The sequence below is a fragment of the Pseudorca crassidens genome, chromosome 5, assembly GCF_039906515.1.
Source record: "Pseudorca crassidens isolate mPseCra1 chromosome 5, mPseCra1.hap1, whole genome shotgun sequence".
Classification (NCBI taxonomy): domain Eukaryota; kingdom Metazoa; phylum Chordata; class Mammalia; order Artiodactyla; family Delphinidae; genus Pseudorca; species Pseudorca crassidens.
Genome location: NC_090300.1, coordinates 122288405 through 122309421, shown reverse-complemented (window position 1 = coordinate 122309421; position 21017 = coordinate 122288405). Strand labels below are relative to the sequence as shown.

Sequence of the window (21017 nt, the reverse complement as noted above, 5' to 3'; positions counted from 1 at the left end):
TGTAAATTACTTTTGATTGCACTTTCCTCAAGTGAGAAAGGAGAAGCTCTACCTTCAATGCAACTTGTATATCTGACCACAGAAATGCTAGTAAATGCCTGTGCTTTATATATATAATTTCATTTTGGGCTACATAATCTCATCTCACTATTAATCCAGACTTTTATGTGACTTAGCTACTACAAGTTTCATCTTGAGTAGGCATTAAAATGGAAAATGGAAACTGTAAGATATTTGATTACTCTTAAGTTGTTAACTTATCTAAGAGGAGGGAACAATTTTCATTAGGTAGACTGGCTAATTCTGAAAGTAGGAAATATGCAAATACTCCTACATTCTTATTTAATGATTTGGGTATTGAAAATTAAAACAAATTCAAGATATGAGGTAGCGTAATAGCCTAACATTTTATCTAAGACCAATTCATTCAATAAGCCTTTTGTCTTATATCAGACATTTTGAACTGTTGATTACCAAAGTCAATTACTGGCTTCTAGTAACAAATAGCAGTTTCTAAATTAAATTTTTGGCACAAAATATGTCAATAGAAAAATGTTATCATTCTATAAATATTCTGAACTGATTATTGCTCTGTTTCATCTGCCAAAATTACAAATCGTTCTTTATTTCTACATCCTTGTTGATTCATTTCCTGACAATCGAACATGTTTTAGAAATAGCTAAATCACATTTGAACAGAGATTTTCTGTGCACCAACTTTTTAACTGTCACGCTCCCTGAATGTATCTAAAATTGGCTGTTGTCAAAAAAAAAAAAAAAATCCCTCCAGAGAATATTTATGAATGAACCCTAGGAATGGAGAGGAAAGAACATGTGATCAGGTTAGAATCCTACAGAATAAGCACTGGCAACATACATATAATTTTCAAAAACTGCTCCACTAGCAAAAAATTCATATCTAAATTATTATGCCTTATGAAGAATGTAATAGAAAAAAACTTAAAGAATGCTTTTAAAAAGTAATTTTCAGATGACATCTCAAATAAAATTATAATAAAGCTAATCCCACATATTTAATTTCAGGAAGATTGCTCTTTCACTGTTTAAATATTTTGCACACACAACGAATATTGATATAAACTATTTTGATCACAAAACACAGTTTATTAATTCACAAGTAGAAAATGCATGTTGTACAGTTTTCAGCAACTCAACCTTTCATGCACAACTGTCCGCATTCTTCAGGAAAGTGCCCAGGTTTAGGCAAGAATGAAAAACTAATTATCCTTGTTAAGGCTGAGTTGGCTTGGTTATTATGCTGATTTGGCCAACTGATTGAGCTGACCTACCCAAACTGTGATTTTGTTTTTTTAAACCACTATACAGAGAAGAACACTGCCTTTGCCAAAGAAACCCCAATCACAGACCCTCCAGTGAACAACAAGAAAGAGTGTGTTCTGCAACCCCTCTCTGTAAAAATTTCTGAGATTAGTGTTATGGGGGCTCTGAAGCAAGACTAGAGGATTTCAACAGGGAAATGATTGCACGGGTCTGAAACACCATAGATCATACAGACTGGACCAAAATCATCCCTTTGCCACCACTTTCCCAGCAGTTCTTAAGTGAAGGCTGCTCTCAGAGCCCACTGGGTATCTTTCCAGTTTGTTGTTTATGTATGAATAGCAAGTTGTAATTAGTTGCTATAAAAATACACCATGTCATTAATCTTCATCTTATTTTCTATTTTAGTTTTTTAAACTGAAGTCCACAGAAAGCCCATGTATTCCTCACATTTACATAAACATTAAAAAAATACACAATCATTCCTTTCAAAATCTCTGTAAATCGTAGTTGATAATCACAGGAAAGAAAAAATTTTTTGAAATATTTTCAGGCACCCCCCAACACACACATTATGACCTCTAAAGTTAATGGGAGAAATGGAAAGCAAGGCACGACTTAGTCTCATGATATTTTTAAGGAGAACTATTATGTAACATTTCAATAATAGCAAAGTGGAAGCAATTATAAAATTAGTAAATAATAATTTTTAAGCAAATGATGGCATTCTATATTTCCTATAAATTAGTAAATCTTTAAAACTAATAATGATCATATATTTAGAATCACTACACAAACATGTAAATGACCACTAACTTACACAGGATATTCAGTGCTTCAAAATATCAAAATCATCAGATTTGATGTGATCTTTATACTGACTCATATATAGACTAGATTTCAATAAGAAACTTAAAATCTTCATTTATTCAGTGGAATATGGAATAAGAATAAACTTAGAGCCTACTACTACACTTTCCGGCCTAATGCTCACAAGACAGATATCTCAGGATGTAGGCAGATACTCAGGTTGGCAGACATACCTGGACACATAAACAAGAGAAAACTAAAAACAAGTTTTTTAGAAAAAATTTTGAGCACCAAAAAAGAGGCCTTTTGCTGGTCTTGATTCTGAAAGACTATACAGCTAAATATAAATAACCATTGTTTAAATATATACTAGGTCAGGTCGCTTATAAAATAAACCCTACCATGTTTAAAAACGATATCAAATAGCAATATTTACTTTATGATAATTTAAAAATTAAACCATTATTAAGTAAAAAATGCAACAAGTGCAAATCAACCATTCTTTTATATGAAAAAGTCAAAACCAGAGAACATTATTTTTATTCACTATTAACTGTGTTTAAATCAAAGCATAACATTTAAAAAATTACTTGGTTATCTAATTTATAGTTAAATATTAGCTGCGTGGAAATATGACAGTTGTTCATCTCATAAAAGAATAATACACTACAGTTATTTCTGTGGAAAAAGTCTTACGAATGCATTTTTTAAATTGTAATTAATTCTTTAATGTTCAAGATTTATTTTACTAATTAAATGACAAAATATTTATCAGCAGTTTACATGAAAAGTATCTCTTGACTTTTAGCACATAATTCCTCCAAAACAACAAAGGTCGGTTTCTCACGTGCTTCACCATCTACGTTTGTTATTGCAAATCCAAGATCATCCCACATATACCAATCTTTTATGGCAGAGGTCACTGAAGTTGTGCCAAAATTCAATACTTATATTCTATCTAATGCAGCGATACATTTATCTCATTGCTGGAATTTACCATTTAAAACAAAGCATTTCATTTAAATGATAAAATGCTCATCCAAAATGCCCTGTTGTAACATTTCTCACATTTTAAAAATCGTGGATAAAACACTGCAGTTTTAAAGTTTTCCTTTTTAACAAGAATTAAATTTTATACTTAATTATTTAGGAGTTCTTTTAAATGGGGGGGGGGAAGAAAGCATTTTATGCCTGTTGCATAATTGAAACAAACCAAAACACTGTCACACTTAAAACGGTAAAGGCCCATAATCTAAATTGACAACTACAAATGAAATTCACTTTCTCTGAAGAGTGAAGTAGTTTCCCTATGGTAAAGTGGAATAGGTTTTAGTATTTCCAAAAACTTGGGGAAAATGCTGAATAAAGCAAATTATTCCAACTGTTCTTTGCAAATAAATTTAACAAAAATATCAAAATATTTTTCTTTTTGAAAGTAATTGTATCCTGAATATTGTTTTAAAATGTCAACTCAGTGAAAAAATGTAATCAGTGTTTTGCATTTATGGTTCCTAAAGGAAAATTAGCTAATAAGTCTGCTAAAAAGCCTACACTTTTGAAATACGCAATTACAATTCATAGCTATAGCAAAAGACAGTAAATTTCTTAGTAAATTTAGCTAAAGTGTATAACTTAAATTTTTCTCACTACTTACTTGTTTCTCCCTCAACTCAAAAGTGTTTGTCAGTAATTTTATACAATTAAATTTCTTCGGAACTCACAAACTAACATATCTGTGTACTTTAAAAGTTCGATATTTTATGGCATTTATTTTGCTATGGCCTCTAATTAACCAAAAAACCCCACAACAACAGCTAAAATCATCAGCTGAAACATTTTTCAGTATATTTTAGAGAAACATTCTGTCAATTTCAAGTAAGCAAAATACTTAATTAAAAAATAAAAAATGGAAACAGAAGACAATATTGTATGTATGAGAGCTAAGATTAAAATAAAAATAGAATTCAAAAATAATGTTTTAAGCAAGAACCCTGCTGAATAAGCAAGCTATCTTATTTTTCCTGCACCTGTCTGATGACAGTAAATGATAAAAATGTTCCTGCTTTATGCAAATTTTGAAATATCGAACATATATTAACTTTTTTTTTAAGAATATTGAAGATTACATTAAATGAGAATTCAACTGCGAACTCACATGGAAGTACAGAACTTATCCAGGTAAATATCTATAAATAGCAGATATGTACTGCCCTTTCCCAATTTATAGCATCTCTGTATTTTAATGCTGACTGATAGGGTAACTTCAAACACTCCATGCCTCAGTGCAACTAACAGCAATGTAAATACAGAAATACCAAAAAATATTTTATATATACATAAATTATATATATATTTATTTGATCTGAAAGAAATCAGATGCATTTTCTAATGCTAAAATTTATTTAAAGTTAATTTTCATTTTTTTCTATGACCCCAATTAGCAATCTTTTATACTGTATAATAAAAAAGAGAAGATAAACATAGTGATAAATAAATGAAAAACATACCTAGTAAGACATCTCTAACTCATGTTTCTTTAAAGAATAAATCAGGCTCTCATCAATATTTTTAAAAGAAATATGATTATTGTAAAGTGAAAAATAAAGTTTCACTCTAGATTACCACAGACTAACATATAAGGCAAAATAGCATTTAGTATAATAGGATTTCTTAAAAAAAAAACAGGGCAACAGAGATCCTACTATTCTGCTTTTAAACACACTGCAGTGTGTCTATTTTTAATGTCTAAATATATTGCTGAAAATGGTTACATAAAATCTGAGGTTGTTAATATCTGATTACTAAGGTATTTCATTGCAACCTGTGAATTTAACTCTTAAAATACTGGAGTATAAAGTAACGTACCGGCTTACATGATAAAATCCAGTTAAATAAAATAAAAACTGACAGTTCTGAAAATTAGATGAAAGTGACTTTGACCTTTCTTTCATAAAAAAAAATCATCATTTTTATTGCAAAACAGCAATTAAATACAATTATTTTAAGTTATTCAGTCATGTTTATATATCAAGCACTTTTAAAACATTTGTTATAAATACCATCAGGGTGTTAATACACTTTTAAAATTATACAAAAAGTGCCAACATTTTTTAGAATCCCAAATACTATGATATTTAAAATATACAAAAATCCCATTTTAAAAAGGTTAAGCTGAATTGTGCACACAGCGAAACTTCTAGAAAACTTCATTACTTACTGTTCACTGAGTATTACTTACAGAGATTAACAGTTTTAAGAATTCATCTGTTATTTATCCTGAAGTGTTTTGAATAACCCTTTCGTACTGTATACTTCTCAGTGTGATGACCATCCCTACTCTGGTCTGCTGAGAAAAACAAAAAAATCGGTAAACCTTCTTTAAGATTGTTCTTGTTATAACGTATTTTAGGTGGCCACAAGCAGGAATTCATAATTCTCAAAGCAACAATATAAGGAAATTTTTTTTAATGTTTGTTTCATATTTACTGTATAAAGTCATTTTGACATGCCTACACAACTGGTTATGGAAGCTCTCAGACATGATTCCTAATAAAAAAAAATTTTTTTTTTTGCTCCAGGTTCTTTAGAGAAAGCTTGCCGCTGGGAAGTTGATTTTGGCCAAGTGCCAAAATCATGTGCAAAGGGGCCTCATTAGGGATTCATGGCAGCCTTCAGCACTAACAAAAAATGTGACCCAACAGGCTAAATCAGCGACTAAAATTAAAAAGTAAGAGACAAAGACAACTTACTTAATATTCCTTCCAAAGCAACATTAAACTTTTTTTGGTAATTAAACCCTTGTTAGTCTAATGCAGCGTTCCTCTGTCCTCAAATGATTGTACAATTACTCTTTAAAACTTGTCAATTTCCCTTCTAAATACACTTTCTTTCTACGGCAGTTTACAAAGATTTTGCTATATAATAAAACCCTATATCCAGTATAATCAGTTCAACAGCAGAAAACAAAATCTTAAAAATGCAGACTACAGTATTCCCTTAAGATTTAAATAAACAAACAAAAAATAAGCAAACAAATAGTACCTTTTAAACTTCTACAAAAGTGAACAGGCACACTCCAAACTCACGTCGCTTGTGATGAATCATTCTCACTGCCCAACTTTTCCCCAAAAAAGTAGATTTGATACGCAGCCTTACCTAGATGTCTTCTGGCTTTTCTGCAGATCAAAAAGTTTCCTGCCTAAGCACACAGATATTCTTTCACAAACCATAAAGGGCCTTTTATGAATCCAGCACTGTAACAGGCTGCCTTCCACACCACGTTGAGAGCCCAGTGTGCCAGCTCTCAAGATAAAATACATTGCTAATACACAATTAGTGGGAGAGGTTGTCTACTGGAGAATTTATCTTAACGAAAGAAGGAAAAAGAAGCTTTTTTCCTTTTTTTCTTTTTTTTTTTTTTTTTTGGAAAAAGCAAAGAGGGTGCGGTCAGATGTTAGGTTTTGCCTGAGAAAGGGCCCTACACTGCACTAGTACCTAAATACTAGCAGAAGCTGCCTGGGAAGAGAGCCAATGGAAGGACTTTGTTTGACCCAGCTGCCAATCTCCCCTGAAGCCGTGCGCCAGACTAAACACTCACACTATTTTAACTCAAATCAGGCTACAGCAGCTGTTTGCTTTCCGGCTCTGAGCTCTGCACCCAACATGGCTTGTGCAGTTCACCCAGCGAGCTCTGCTAGCTGCCTGGCTAAAATCTGTTCTGGATTGGGATTTGTCATTGGAGAGCAAAATTTAACCCTATTCCTCGTGGTAAATATGAACTGTTTGTTGTTCAGCGTTTGGATCTTGTATTTTGGAATAATTTTGCGATCTATTTAAAGAAGAGTGATATTTTATATCACAGAGGAAAATTGAGATTTGAAGACTATAGAGATTCATATATTTCTTTGAAATTCTAACATAAATTCTTCTGATGTATTCAAATTAACACTAAAATAACCCTTGTGTGTAACAATAACAAGACTTATACCAAGCACTTCTAAGAACAAAGATGGTACCCATTCAACCCAATCCAAATGTCTTTGGCCCTACCTAGGTGGAAAGTTGGTATCACAGGATCAGAGACTCATCATTCTGAGAGTTGGTAATTACTGCTTAATGCTCTGGAAAGTTCCTCCAGAAGCAACATCTAAGCACACAAGTAGTTTGTTTTCCTTATATGGAAAAGTACAAAGTGGTCCAATTTATCTTTCCTAAATTTCTAAGCTTATTCAGCTATTAGGCTGAATGTGAAAATAAATCCTGAATTGTAAAAGATTAAAACATGCCCATTGGTAGTCTAAAGTGAAAAGGAAACTAAAGAGAAGTTAGTCAGGAGAAGCACAATTTAAATAATAGTCAAAATTATCTGATGTATCAGGGAGAAGAGATCTGATAACCAAGAGCTATTGCACCCAAGATAGGAGACAAACATTACATATATGCAGAAAATAAGTCAGGAAGTCATTCAACACGTGGAAGAGGTAGAGAAGTCGAGAGGAGTGTAATAACATGGACTATAACTGAGTTATTCTTACTCCTGACCAAATTCCTCATTATGGACAACAGTGGAGAGAGAAGACAGAGGGATTTTAGTTTCTGTTGTTGCTTGCGGGTAGAAGGATGTCTCTTCATTTAGGGCAAGTAGCCAGTAAGACTTTCATGTTTTTTAACATAACTAATTTGGTTCACACTGCAGTCAGAAGATGACCAAAAAAGAAATATTTCTGATATACTGTAAAAGTACGTCCAGGGATAGTTTCAAAAAGTTTTTCTTTTGCTTTAACAGAGAGTTTACTTTGTTTCTATTTCTGCCCCCAAAATAATGTTTGTTTTCTTATCTTAGAAATGAGATCAAAGTTACAAAAATTGTCATTTTATAATAAAATGTTATTTTCTCAGATAGAAAGAGGTGAAGATACTTATAGAGAGGTTGAACTATTAGGTTTGATGAGTGCACATAAACTGAAAGAACCAATTCATTAAAAATGCATGTCAAGATAATATTGATAATATTGTGTAACAGGTGAGTTATTATCTCATCCTGAAAGTAATACACATATTAACCCAAAAGATTCCCATTGGATCTGGCTTCCTACATAGCAGAGTATAATTAGCTGCTAAAAATTCTCATGGAATCAAGTAAAATGTTGGGAAATGGTTTCTTTTGTGCCTCTTTCTTTCAATCCAAGAAAATATTCAACAGGTTTCTCTGAATAGTCTATTACAATCTACCGAGAAAATTATCACCCAGAATTACACAGCTCCATGTACTTCTGCAGTAGCTATAAAAGGGTGGCCCTGTAGTAACATTTGTTCATCTCAGTAATTACTTCTCTTACACTGCATTCTGCACTGCTATCTTCTCCTTAGACACTTGTGCACAAAGCAGTTAGTTCACATCACGAATATTTTGGGCTGAATTGTGTTCCCCTCCCTCGAAATTCACATATTGAAGTCCTAATTCTCAGAACCTCAGAATGTGACAGTATTTGGAGATGTGAACTATTAAGAGATCATTTAGTTAAATGAGGTCATTAGGGTAGGCCCTAATGCAATACAATTAGTGTCCTTACAAGAAGAGATTAGGACACAGATACACACAGAGGGAAGACCATGTAAAGACACAGGGAGAAGTCCACCTGCAGTCAAGGAAAGAGATTCATGAGGAACCAACCCTGCAGGCACCTTGATCTTGAACTTCTAGCTGCCAGAATTGTGAGAAATAAATTTCTGTTTTTGAAGCCATCCAGACTGTGGTATTTTTTATGGCAACCTGAGAAAACTAATACAATGTCTAAATAAAAAGGAGTGAAAAATTATCTTATCGTTGATTACAATTTGTTTCTATACTCGGGTGTTTGACTTTATTCAATAGAGCATGTAATTTATGAAGGAAGTATACATTATTTGCATTTTCCAGGAAAAGGAAAAACTACATGTGTGCCAGAGTTTTATATAAAAGCTGTACATGGTGTTAAGAATGAAGAAAAATATGACACAGTTGCCATTCTTTCATGATACTTCTCATTTTCATGTTTTGAACAGGAATACCATGCTTAAGCCATTGTCTGGTACATAATAAAATGCTGTGTGCACAATTAACAGGCATAGACTTTGAAAATAATTACGGAATAAATAGGTGCTTAGCTTTTCCTTTAGGACAATAAAAAATGGAATGTAGACTTCTGATTTTGCAAGGTAGTTTTGATCCATGGACAACTTACAGTTGAGGCCTGATGCTAGATAAAAATTTCCTATCAAGAGGTGGAAATATAAAAGGTTAGTCTTTCTAAGGGGAGAGTTCAAATAACTTTTACAAAGGCAATAGACTCTAACGGAAGAAGGAAAAGAAATGTGTGTGCCTTGCAAGAAAGTCTGGATAAAAGCAAAGGAGGTGAGACTGAAAATAATCAAAGATAGAATAAATCAAGGGGTTAATCAGAATATCCCCAAAGGAAGCCATCTTTGTCCAGATAGTTAAGAATGGACATTCCACTTACATAACGTTGGAAGCAGCAAGATAATTATGGGAAATGGATTAGAGTAGGAATACTTTTGCTGTTGTGTCAGGCAGAATTCTAAGACAGCCCTAAGATTCCCACTCCCTGGTAAACACTTGTATACTACACCAGAAGTTGGGCAGAACCCATGAATATGATTATTTAGTTGCTTTGTTAATTAGGTTATCAACCTCTATGTAAGAATCAATGATATCTCCATGTAGAGTTGGTAGAAGGAGAAAGAAGAAGCCAATATCCAAGTAATATACCTGACCAGAAGAAGTAAGGAAAAGATGACTGACGTTACCAAAGCAATGATATGCTGTTTTACCCACCAGCTGATGTGGAGGTGAGCATTCATTCATTTTTTGATTCACCTATCCTCTCAAAAATTCTATTTAATGCTGACTTCGTGTGTGTGTTTGGTGGGGGGACCACTGGGCTAAGTGTTGTGTGGGATGAAAAAACAGATGTTTCTGTCTAGTAAGCAAACTGATAGCTGAACAGTCAATTCTAAAGAAAATGGCACTGTTTTTGTTGAGCACTTCAGAATGCTGAGGCATTAGGTAATTAAGTGGTTTAATAAATGTCATAGAATGTTATGACAATATTGATAATTATCACATGTTCAACTACTTTTAATAAACAAGTTACTGTATTGTAAAAACTAATATATTTTTGGTCACCCAACAGCTTCATGATGTCATTGTCTTAAAGTGCCTAAAGACATCATTATTTCTGTGAAATTATGATTGCTAGTTTCTCTTATTTTTTTGGTAAGCAGTTCCATTATTTTCCACGCTAGTTGAGACCAAAAAGATCACGTATCTCTTGAAATCCTCACAGTTAAAAAATAAAATCCAAAACATCATCATTGTGCACAAAAGCCCATTATTACTCCAAAGTAAATAACACAGTACTTTGGACACCTGTTTCCTAATGAGAATATCCATAAAACATTGAGAAGCAACTTCAGATAAATGTTAAATGTAAATTAAATGTGATCAGTGAATGGAATGACTCAAGTTATTATAAGGAAAATGATCTTAAATGACTAAGTAAATATTTCCCTGTAAAGATTTAAAATAAAACATAACACAATATACTATTATCAAAATAGAAAAAAAAATTAATTTCTTACCTGGGGTAACAAATGATGAGGCACACAGACTCATAGCACACATACAAACAGACAAAAATATTTAAGTAATAGAAAGATGATGAACTATTCTAACTGATCTGATTAAAATTTTGAAACTGACTTCACATTCCCACTGTAAATTTTTTTTTAATTTAAGCCATTTGCTGCTTCATTCTATTTTCTAGATCTATAAATCTGCTTTTTTGAGGCAATCTCTGTAGGCATTTTCAAATTTTATCAAGTATATTTTATAGTTTCAGAAGGATTAAGAACAATCTAAATACACACAAGGAGAAACAGATAACATGAATAGCCCTATATGTATAAATAAATTGAATTAATAACTAATAACCTTTCCTTAAAGAAATCACCAGATGCAAATGGTTTCACAAGTGATTTCTACCAAACATTAAAGGAAGAAATAATATCAATTCTCCACAGCCTCTTTCAAAAAAAATAAATAATTAAAAGCAGAGGGACACTATCTAACTCATTCAGTGAGCCCAGCATTACTCTAATGCTAAAACTAGATATAAGAAAAAAAATCACAAACTTGTATCTCTCATGAACATAGACACAAAACAAAACCTCACTGAAATATTAACAAGTTGAATTCAACAATGTATGAAAAGAATTATATACTACAACCAAGTGGTATTTATTCCATGTATGCAAGGTTGGTTCAACACCTGAAAAATCAATCAATATAATCCACTGTATCAACAGACTAAAGGGGGTAAATCATGTGATCATATTAATTGACACAGAAGAAATACCATTTGAGAAAATCCAATACTCAATCATAATAAAAATACTCAGCAAACTAGGAGTAGAGAAGAACTTCTCCAAATCAATGGAGAACCATCTACAGAAACCTACAGCTAACATAATCAATGAGTAACTAGACACTTTTCCCCTAAGACCAGAAACAAGGCAAGGATGTTCCCATTCACCACTCCTATTCAACATCACATAGGAAGTCCTAGCTGGTGTCATAAGAAAAGAAATGGAAATAAAAGGATAAATATTGGAAAAGAATAAAACAGTTGCTATTCATTGATGATAGGATTGTCTATATAGAAAAATTCCAAACAATTTTTTTTATAAAAAAGCAACTATAGCAAGGCTTCAGGGTACGAGGTTAATATACAAAAGCCAATTTACCGTTAGCAGATGAATAAGTTCTGGGGTTCTAATGTACAGCATTGTGATATGGTTAACAGTATTGTATTGTAACACATGAAAATTGTTAAGAAAATTGATCTTAAATGTTCTCAGCACAGAAAAGAAACAATAATTATGTGATGTGATGGAGTGTTAACTAACACTGCAGTAGTAATCAGACTGCAATATAAAAGTGTGTCAAATCAACACATTGTACACTTTAAATTTGTATAATATTATATGTCAATTATGTCTCAATAAAGCTAGTAAAAATATAGAATTTGAAATTTTAAAAATACCATCAATAATAGTATCAAACAATTAAATACTTAGGCATAAATATAACAAAATATGTACAATACATATATGTGGAAAACTACAAACTGCTGCTTTGTTGGTGGAGAGGGCCCAGGATGCAATGTCTCCAGTACAAATGAGCACAACCATCACACAGATCTTGGTTTCTAATACCATTCTTCAATAAAAGGAACTAGGGCTCCTTGGAGAATTACCTGATTCTAGGACTCAGCAGTAAATAGGCAAAATGGGCCTGAGGCATCTTATAGTGCCAAAAAGTAAATTAGTGCCAAAAATAAAAAGTAAATAATGATGAAGATACATTAAAGGGATTCAGGAGCCAATTGAAAGAGGTCTCGATGGCCAAAGTTGAAACAATTTGAACAACAAAGTAAAAGAAGTAGTATTGGATTACAACCCAAAGTACAAAATAAGAGTCCATGAATACATACTGATATAAATTAATGAATATATATTCCATCCTTAAAGAGGTGGAGCAAATCTGCCCACTCCTTAAGTGTGGGCTGAGCATAGTGACTTCCTTCCAAAGAGCACAATATTGAAAAAGAGAGAAAAAGATAATAAGTTTATGGTGGAGAAAGCTGACAAGCACTTCTGCAAGCCAGGTGATCAAGAGTAACATCAATAGTGATAAGTTATTTTAGTAACATTCAATTTTGATATTATGTGATGAAAATGGCAATGTACCTTTGTGGTCTTCCTTCCCAAAATGTATCATTTCAGTCTAAGCATAAGAAAAACATCAGACAAATTCCAGTTGAGAGATATTCTATGGAACAACTGATCAGTAAACCTCAAAATTGTCAAGGTCATTAGAAATAAGGAAAGTCTGAGAAACTGTCACAACCAAGAATACATTAAGGAGACATGACTATTAATGCAATATGGTATCCTGGATGGGATCCTGGAACAACAACCAAAAAAGGGGGCATTAGGGAAAAACCTAAGGAAATCTGAATAAAGTATGGACTTTAGTTGGTAATAATGTATCAATTGTGTTTGACCAATTGTGACAAATATACCACACTACTATATTGAGAAACTAGGTGTGGGGTATACAGGAAATCTTTTTTGTACCATCTTTCCAATAATTTTGTAGATATAAAATTGTTCTAAAATTAAAATTTTACTAAAATATTCACTAGAAAAATATTTTAGATAGAAAAAATGATTAAACACTTCATGGTATGTTACCGAATACTTTCTTAGGTGTGGAAGCAATGTCCAGAAAGCAAGTCTTGAGAAATATGTATTAAAGTAATAAAACTACTCCTTTGATTTCCATAACATTGTCTCCCCAATATTTTTTTTTCTTCCCATATATCTGATTTTGTTTTCAACTGTTTAAACGTGTTACTCAAGATTACCTCCTCAGCTACCTTTTTCTTTTCTCGCTCTACTCAGAAATCTACTTGATTTTTACAAATAGGTTGATAACCTCCAAATCTTCAGCACAGACACCTCTATATAGTGCTCCAGATCCCATTTCCTAAATGTCCATCAGCATCCCAATCTCCATTCCTAAAACCATATTTATTCTTTTCCCTTTAACTTGCTGCTACTCTGTTTAATAGTCAACCATTCTCACATGCCAGAAGTCAGAAGAGATCTCACGATATCTCAACAGTTCCTGAGTAAAACACTGGGACAACTGGAAAAGCATGGAATATAAAGTATAAATGACGACAAAAGTTCTTAACAACAACAACAAAAAGAAACTTTAGTGGGCAGATCAAAAACATTTATTTTGTTCTCGGAAAGCAAAAGAAAAAAATCATGAAATAGAAACTGATTTATAGAAATAATTAAAATTAAAATGATAATTCATGAATAATTAATGTTCCTGAAGTGTTAGAACAAATTTTAAAAAAATCAAAGATAGAATAGAACTTTCTCAAGCCTAATGCTAAATTAAATAATTCACCACGTGCTTAGCAAAATTATTGGAGGAAGATACAGACCTAGATCACTCTAGCAAAGAAAAATTTTAATTATTATTTTAAAGGACAGATCTTACCACTATCAAAACTGAAAAGGAAAGTGTATGTGTGTGTGTGTGTGTGTGTGTGTGTGTGTATCTACATAGGAATAAAAATAGTCTGTCCACATTATTTACAAAATGAAAAATTAATAATATCCATGTAACATTGGGGTATATTCGTTTTTGAATAAAAGGATTTAGGTCCAACCATAGGGATCAAAGGTGAACTATGACTGTCTTAATCCAATAGAATTAGGTGAAAACCAGACATAAACCAATCGATGTACTGCATTCCTCCAACCACAGATATTGGTTCAGAGTGAGCTGGACCACATGACCATAATTGATCTAGTCTCTTATGTGAAAAGGAGGCAACTATATCTAAGAGTCACCTTTTAATAACTACGACAGAACCAAGCTTTGGGATAAAAGCGACATCACAAAATAATGTGAAATAGTAACTAGCACCTTGATGATATTATTAAAACCCAGATTTCATCTTACCCTACCTATGACTGTTTTCAGTTATGTGAACCAGTAAATTTCCTTATTGTTTAAGCCATTTAGAGTTTACTTTTATTTAATACAAATGGAAAGTATCATAACTTGTAAGCTAGCCAAATTTCATTTCATGTGTAAAGGCAACAGAAAGACATCTTAAATGGCCAAAAACTAAGAGATTATATTATTCTTAAGAAAATTGCATAAGACATGCTGGCTGACTAACAGTTGAATCAAAATTAAGTGTCCATCAGTGGATGAATGGATAAAGAAATATATACATAATACATAATGGAATATTAATCAGCCTTAAAAGGAAGGAAATCCTGCCTTTTCTGAAAGTGTGTACAGATTTAGAGGACATTATTCTAAGTGAAATAAGCCACACATAGAAAGACAAATACTTGGTGTTCTCACTTGTATGTGGAATCTAAAAAAGTCAAACTCAGAAAAACAGAGAGTAGAATAGTGGTTGCCAGGGACTGAGGATGTGGGAGAAATGTGGAGATGTTGGTCAAAGGGTACAAACTTTTAGTTATAACATGAATAAGCTCTAGATATCTAATGTACAGCATGGTAACTATCCTTAGTTCATTGTATATCTGAAATTTTCTAGGAGAGTAAATTTTAAGTGTTCTCGACACACACATAAACACACACACACACACACACACACAGGTAACTATGTAAAGTGATGGATGTGCTAATTAGCTTGACTGAGTGTGGTAACCATTACACAAGGTATGCTTATATCAAAACACCATGTTTTATACCTTAATATGTGTAGTTTTCTTGTTAATCATACCTCAATAAAGCTGGAAAAAACAAAAATAAGTTTAAAAAAAAGAATTTAGTATAGAGGTCTTTCCTACTCAAGCTAGACCCAAAACTGTATTTGGACTCAGAAATCTTCCCTAAGATATTCTACTTCTTTTTCTCCTCCTTTCCCTATACTAAGAAATGTTTGTCATGCTGCATTCTTCATACCACAATGTTGGATGACCACTTCAAACAATAGTGATGTGTTGTACTCCAATACTTGCTAACAATAATTAATTATTTACCAATTTGTGATATTGTGCCAGAATTACAAAAAATTCTTTCACTTACTGTTTCTTTTTCCACAGAAAAAAATATGTAGAGCACCATGATGATCAGTGAGAAGATATAATAAAAAGTTTGCAGATGCAATTATTTCCTGAGAAAACCCCAATTTGTAACATTTAACATCAAGTTCCTATGAATGTACACAAGAGGGAAGAGATATGGGAACATATGTATATGTATAACTGATTCACTTTGTCATAAAGCAGAAACTAACACGCCATTGTAAAGCAATTATACTCCAATAAAGATGTTAAAAAAAATAGTTCCTATGAATGCGCCTCTTATGTGCTTCAAAGTCAACCAATAATGATCTTAAATAAAGAGAAACAGTTAATAACTAAAATGTATTGAGCACTAATTCTACTAAGTTAGGTTCAAATAAATGGAAGAGCAGGATTAAACCCAAACAATCTGATGCCAGAACTTTAGTTCCTGATCACTGTCTGTACTGTCTCTAAGGAAACATTTATTGAGTGCACATTATACAATAGGCACTGACTCTGTCTTATTTGTGATGTAATCATTGTTTAGCTCTCTGATAACATCTTTTGTAAATTATCCACATTATACTATCCATGCACAAACCTAGGTTTCATTGTTATGCTCTCTCTCCTTAGTCTGGGCACTTGCGGTAATGTGCTTCCTTCTAGCACTTTGCTTGCCTATCTTCTATTTGGAGACAGCATGGGTATAAGTTGTAATAGGAAGACTTTCCAGACTGTTTTCTGACCAAAATCTAATTCAGCATTCTTTCTATGCCTTGCCATAGTACAATACATACTTCTAAATCTATTATAATTTGCTTTTATCCATTTCCCAAGACTTTAAGAACAGGGGACTATGCTTCCCTCATTTCAATATCAGTAACCCATACCATCCTTGGCACTGAATAGGCACTCCTAAATGTTATGAATTACTTAATGAGAAAATTACTGAGTGGAACATTTAATGTTAAGTAAAGCAGAAATCTTGAATTACATAGAAAATATAGATGTTTACAGGTTAATTTAAAATAGCCAATTTAAGCTTATGGAATTGTTCCCATTGAATTTGAGGTTCTTTCTTTGCCGCAAAAGAATTTGGAGATGAAGTGATAGGTAAAAAGTGGATTTATTTAGAGAGAACATACTCCACAGACAGAGCGTGGGCCATCTAGGAAGGCGAGAGACCTTGAGAGAAACACACTCCACAGACAGAGTGTGGGCCATTTGAGAAGGTGAGAGAGAGCCTCGAAATATGGCATGGTTAGTTTCTATGGGCTGATAATTTCATAGGCTAATGAGTGGGAGGATTTTTCCAATTATTTGGGGGAAGGGGCGAGGATTTCCAGGAATTGGGCCACTGCACACTTTTTGACCTTTTAGGGTTGTCCTCAGAACTGTCACGGTGATGGTGGGTGTGTCATTTAGCATGCTAATGTATTACAATAAGCATATAATGAGGCTCAAGGTCCCCTGGAAGTCGAATCTTCCGCCATTTTGGACCCAGTTGGCTTTAACCAGTCTTTGTCAAGTACTATGGCTATATCATTCTTTTAAAGGTTGTGCCCTGCCCCCTTCCCTCCTATTTCATTTCCCCCTCAGAGATTTTACTCCCGTATTTTTATGGGAAACAGAGGGGTGACAGTCCATCTTCTGTAACCGCTTCAAGGTTGAATAGGGGGATGGACACTGCCTGTCAGGGAGTAAAAACTCTGGATGCCTGATCTAGAGGCCTCAGAGGCAGGACAGCTCCTTGTTTTCATTTGGTATGGGCTAGAATCCTCACATAGCCATCATCTTGATGTGGGACTGTTATAACTGCTACCATAGCCTTCCTATGAATTTTCTTGATGATGAAGCACTTTTTGTAACAGCATCAGAGTACAAAACTATCTATAAATGACAAAAGACTTAAAAGCCATGGTTAAACATCTGATTACAGTGTAATTGATAAAGAAACTTGGTTACTGTTGTGACATACAATATTTTAAGATAATAACTAGAATTATGACTGATAATACTTTACCATGACATGTCAGAATTTTAGGAACTCCATATAATTTCTAGAATATCTGTATTAGTAACATTTGCCATACAATGTAACCTAAGAAGATTTATTACTCATTTGACAGTACTTCACATGTAATTTAATTTGACTTAGGAAGTTTTGTCAAAAAAATATCAAAAGGGTTTAAAACAGTCAGATAGGATCATAGGTCACTGTGAAAAAAATAGTTATTTACTTAGCCAAAGTGACAATAAAAGATTTCAAAGACAAATGCAGAACAGATCACTTAAAAGGTAAAGAGTTTAAAACCTGTTACTAAAGGCAGTTTAACATTTTAAGAAGCTTGTCCTTTTAACAGAGAGAAAGGCCAAATTCAGGTTTTGCACCAGCTTACTTTTAAAATTCGTTTACTCAATTAAATTCATTTTAAACTTAGTCAATATTAACCATGCACAAAACTTTTTCTTCTCACAGTTCCTATCCACAACTTTTCATCACTTTCTGTATCCATCACTTTATTTTTCCATCCAGAAACAGCCATCCAGAGACAGCCAACTTCCTTTTCCCTTAATATTATAAAATGCAATTCCATTCCTCATACTTTCTTTACTGAAAACACACATCCTACTTTCCTTAAGCAATCATGCACTGTCATTGATATCAGTACTCTGTAGATTGGTAAACATAAATCCAAATAATTTTTTTTAAATGTGCTTTCTTATAGAAAATATCTCAGTGTGACACCAAACATATTTATTAATAGTCCTAAACCTTTTGTTTCTCTGTAAAAGGAAGCCAATGTTCAGCAATTAATGTTTCAGTATCTTATTTTATTTGGAAATGACCTAGTTATTTAATAAACTTTCATCATTTAACTTAATTTAGCACAACTCTAGAATTTCAAGTTACCAGAATCTGGAGAGACTAATTTAGACAGACATTTTTAAAACATAATTATTTTTAAAAAGTTTACCCAAAGCTTTTCTCATTGCACTTTTTTCCTTAAAAGTTTTTTTCATAACAAGTTACTTTTCTCGTTGACAAATTTGTAATGGATAGAATGAGGTCTTATTTGACCTCTAGTAAACCTAGCTGCAATAGATGTATTATACTTAACATTGATGACTCTAAAGACATGTCTATATTAATCAGACCAACAAGCTTAAGCTACCTTCAATACCAGATATTAGTTTAGTCTTGAATATTTCCCAGATGACATGAACCTGAAATTCATTCTGGCCAGATTTATATTCCTGTATTTATATAAGCACTTAATTTCCTTTAAGCCAATTCAATAGAGCTCTTTTATGAATTAATTTTGGCAATATCATACAGTTACAACACACATAGATACAAACAAAGACACAGACACAGAAACCTCAAAGTTCCCATTTCAAAACTGTAGCCCTAAGTCAACGTAAAACCCATCAGTTATAAGGGGTTGGATTCAAACTGGGCTCCTGGCAGATGGAACAAATCAAGGTCACCTATCTAGATGGCTACTTTTTACTAATGTTTACAGAAAAGACACTTAGGATTTTTACTTTTATTCTTGACAAGTCAAGTTCTAAATTACTTTCCCCTCTTTGAAATTTGCATTTTAAAAGGATGGTGGCAATAAGGGTTCCCAGAGAAGACTAGGTAGGATTGGAATATTACAGGGAGATTGGCATGGCATCAAAAGCCCGTATTTAATGAATTTTGAGATTAGGGGTTGGAGGCCTTATTGACCCTCTGGTTTATGGAGTATTAGCACCTGGAAGGGAAGTTACTAGTTTCCTTTAAGGTGATTTTTATAAGAGTGACAAGCTTTGCCTTCCCTGGGATTCCCTGATCCCAGACCTGCAGATCTATAAGTTTTTCAGTTTCTGGGGGAATATTTTGGGTTGGACTGTCCATGTCTTGTACAATACATAGTCCAGCCAAAAATGTGCCTTGGCTTTGGTTTTCAGGGAGGGTGAGAGCTGCCCCCAAGGCTGAGAGAAAATCCCTTCCCAATAATGGGCTGGGGCATTCAGGCATGACAAGAAACTTGTGAGTTATAAGAGTGTTTCTCCAGGTGCAAGTTAGAGGAGTGGCGAAATGTTTTAGTTTTGGCTTTCCTTCGACCCCAACAACAGAGCAGGTTTTAGGGGCAAGGGGCCCAGCGTGAGAAGTCAGGACAGGGTAAGTGGCTCCCGTGTCCACTAGAAATTGGACAAGGTTACCTGCCACGTCAGTGGTCACCTGCGGTTCCTCCTGTGTGATGACTGTCTTCTTGGGAGCCTTGGGTGGTCCCGGGTCCCATCAATCAGCCACTGCCATGATTGACACAGGGGAATTTCCTTGCTCCCTTCAGAGCTGGGGGCTTTCCCTCTTCCAGTGGCCCATCTTCTTGCCGAGTTGGCATAGCGTTTTGGGTGAAGGCTGGGACCTGTTTCCTGAGCATTCCTTGCTCCAGTGTTCAGGACTCCCACAGCTGAAACTGGCTCCCCTTCCTGGTGGAGATCTTCTGGGAGTACTTTTGGGGTGACAAGGAAGTGGGTTGGGTCTTCTCATGATAGCTGCCAAAAGCCTGGCTTGCTGTCATTCCTTCCTGAAGCTATGCTGTTCCTTCTTTTCCTCCTCAGCCTGGTCTTTATCGTTAACAACACTGAAAGCTGTGTCAATAAGAAGGTTAGGAGGGGTGTGGGGCCCCATGGCAACCTTTTGAAGCTTCCAACAGATGTCAGGGGGTGATTGGCTGATGAAGTGGGTTGCAAATACAATGTGTCCCTCGAAAGTATTTGGGTCTTCTGTCAGGGGTTTCTGTTCTTCCACGGGTGCCACTAGAGAGGGCTTTTGTGTAGCCCAAATGGGTCTCAGCCGGCAAGGTCCCCTAACATAGGACTTGCATAGCTCCGGGTTTTCTCTTAGGGCCATAAAAGCCTGTACATAAGGAACTTCTGTCCATTTCCCCTGCCTTTTGCAAAAGATGTCTAAGTGTAGGATGGCATTATAGTTGAGGCTCCCATTTTCTGTCCAGGCCTCATCGACCTTAAGTTTATATGTTACGAAAGAAAATGAGTTACTTTGCCTTCCCTGGGATTCCCTGATCCCAGACCTGCGGATCTATAAGTTTTTCAGTTTCTGGGGGAATATTTTGGGTTGGACTGTCCATGTCTTGTACAATACATAGCCCAGACAAAAATGTGCCTTGGCTTTGGTTTTCAGGGAGGGTAAATGG

At 34.0% G+C, this 21017-nt stretch overlaps 1 long non-coding RNA gene across 4 annotated transcripts in view; it reads right to left on the bottom strand.

Moving 5' to 3' along the window:
- The window catches only part of LOC137225334 (uncharacterized), a 602240-nt gene that overhangs the window by 280942 nt on the left and 300281 nt on the right, over positions 1-21017 (bottom strand). Inside the window, exon 1 of one of the 4 annotated variants that reach the window (XR_010943796.1) lies at positions 6268-6899. The exons of 2 other annotated variants lie outside the window; for them this stretch is intronic. This is a non-coding gene — a long non-coding RNA (uncharacterized lncRNA). One more of the 4 variants, XR_010943797.1, reaches the window with a different exon arrangement.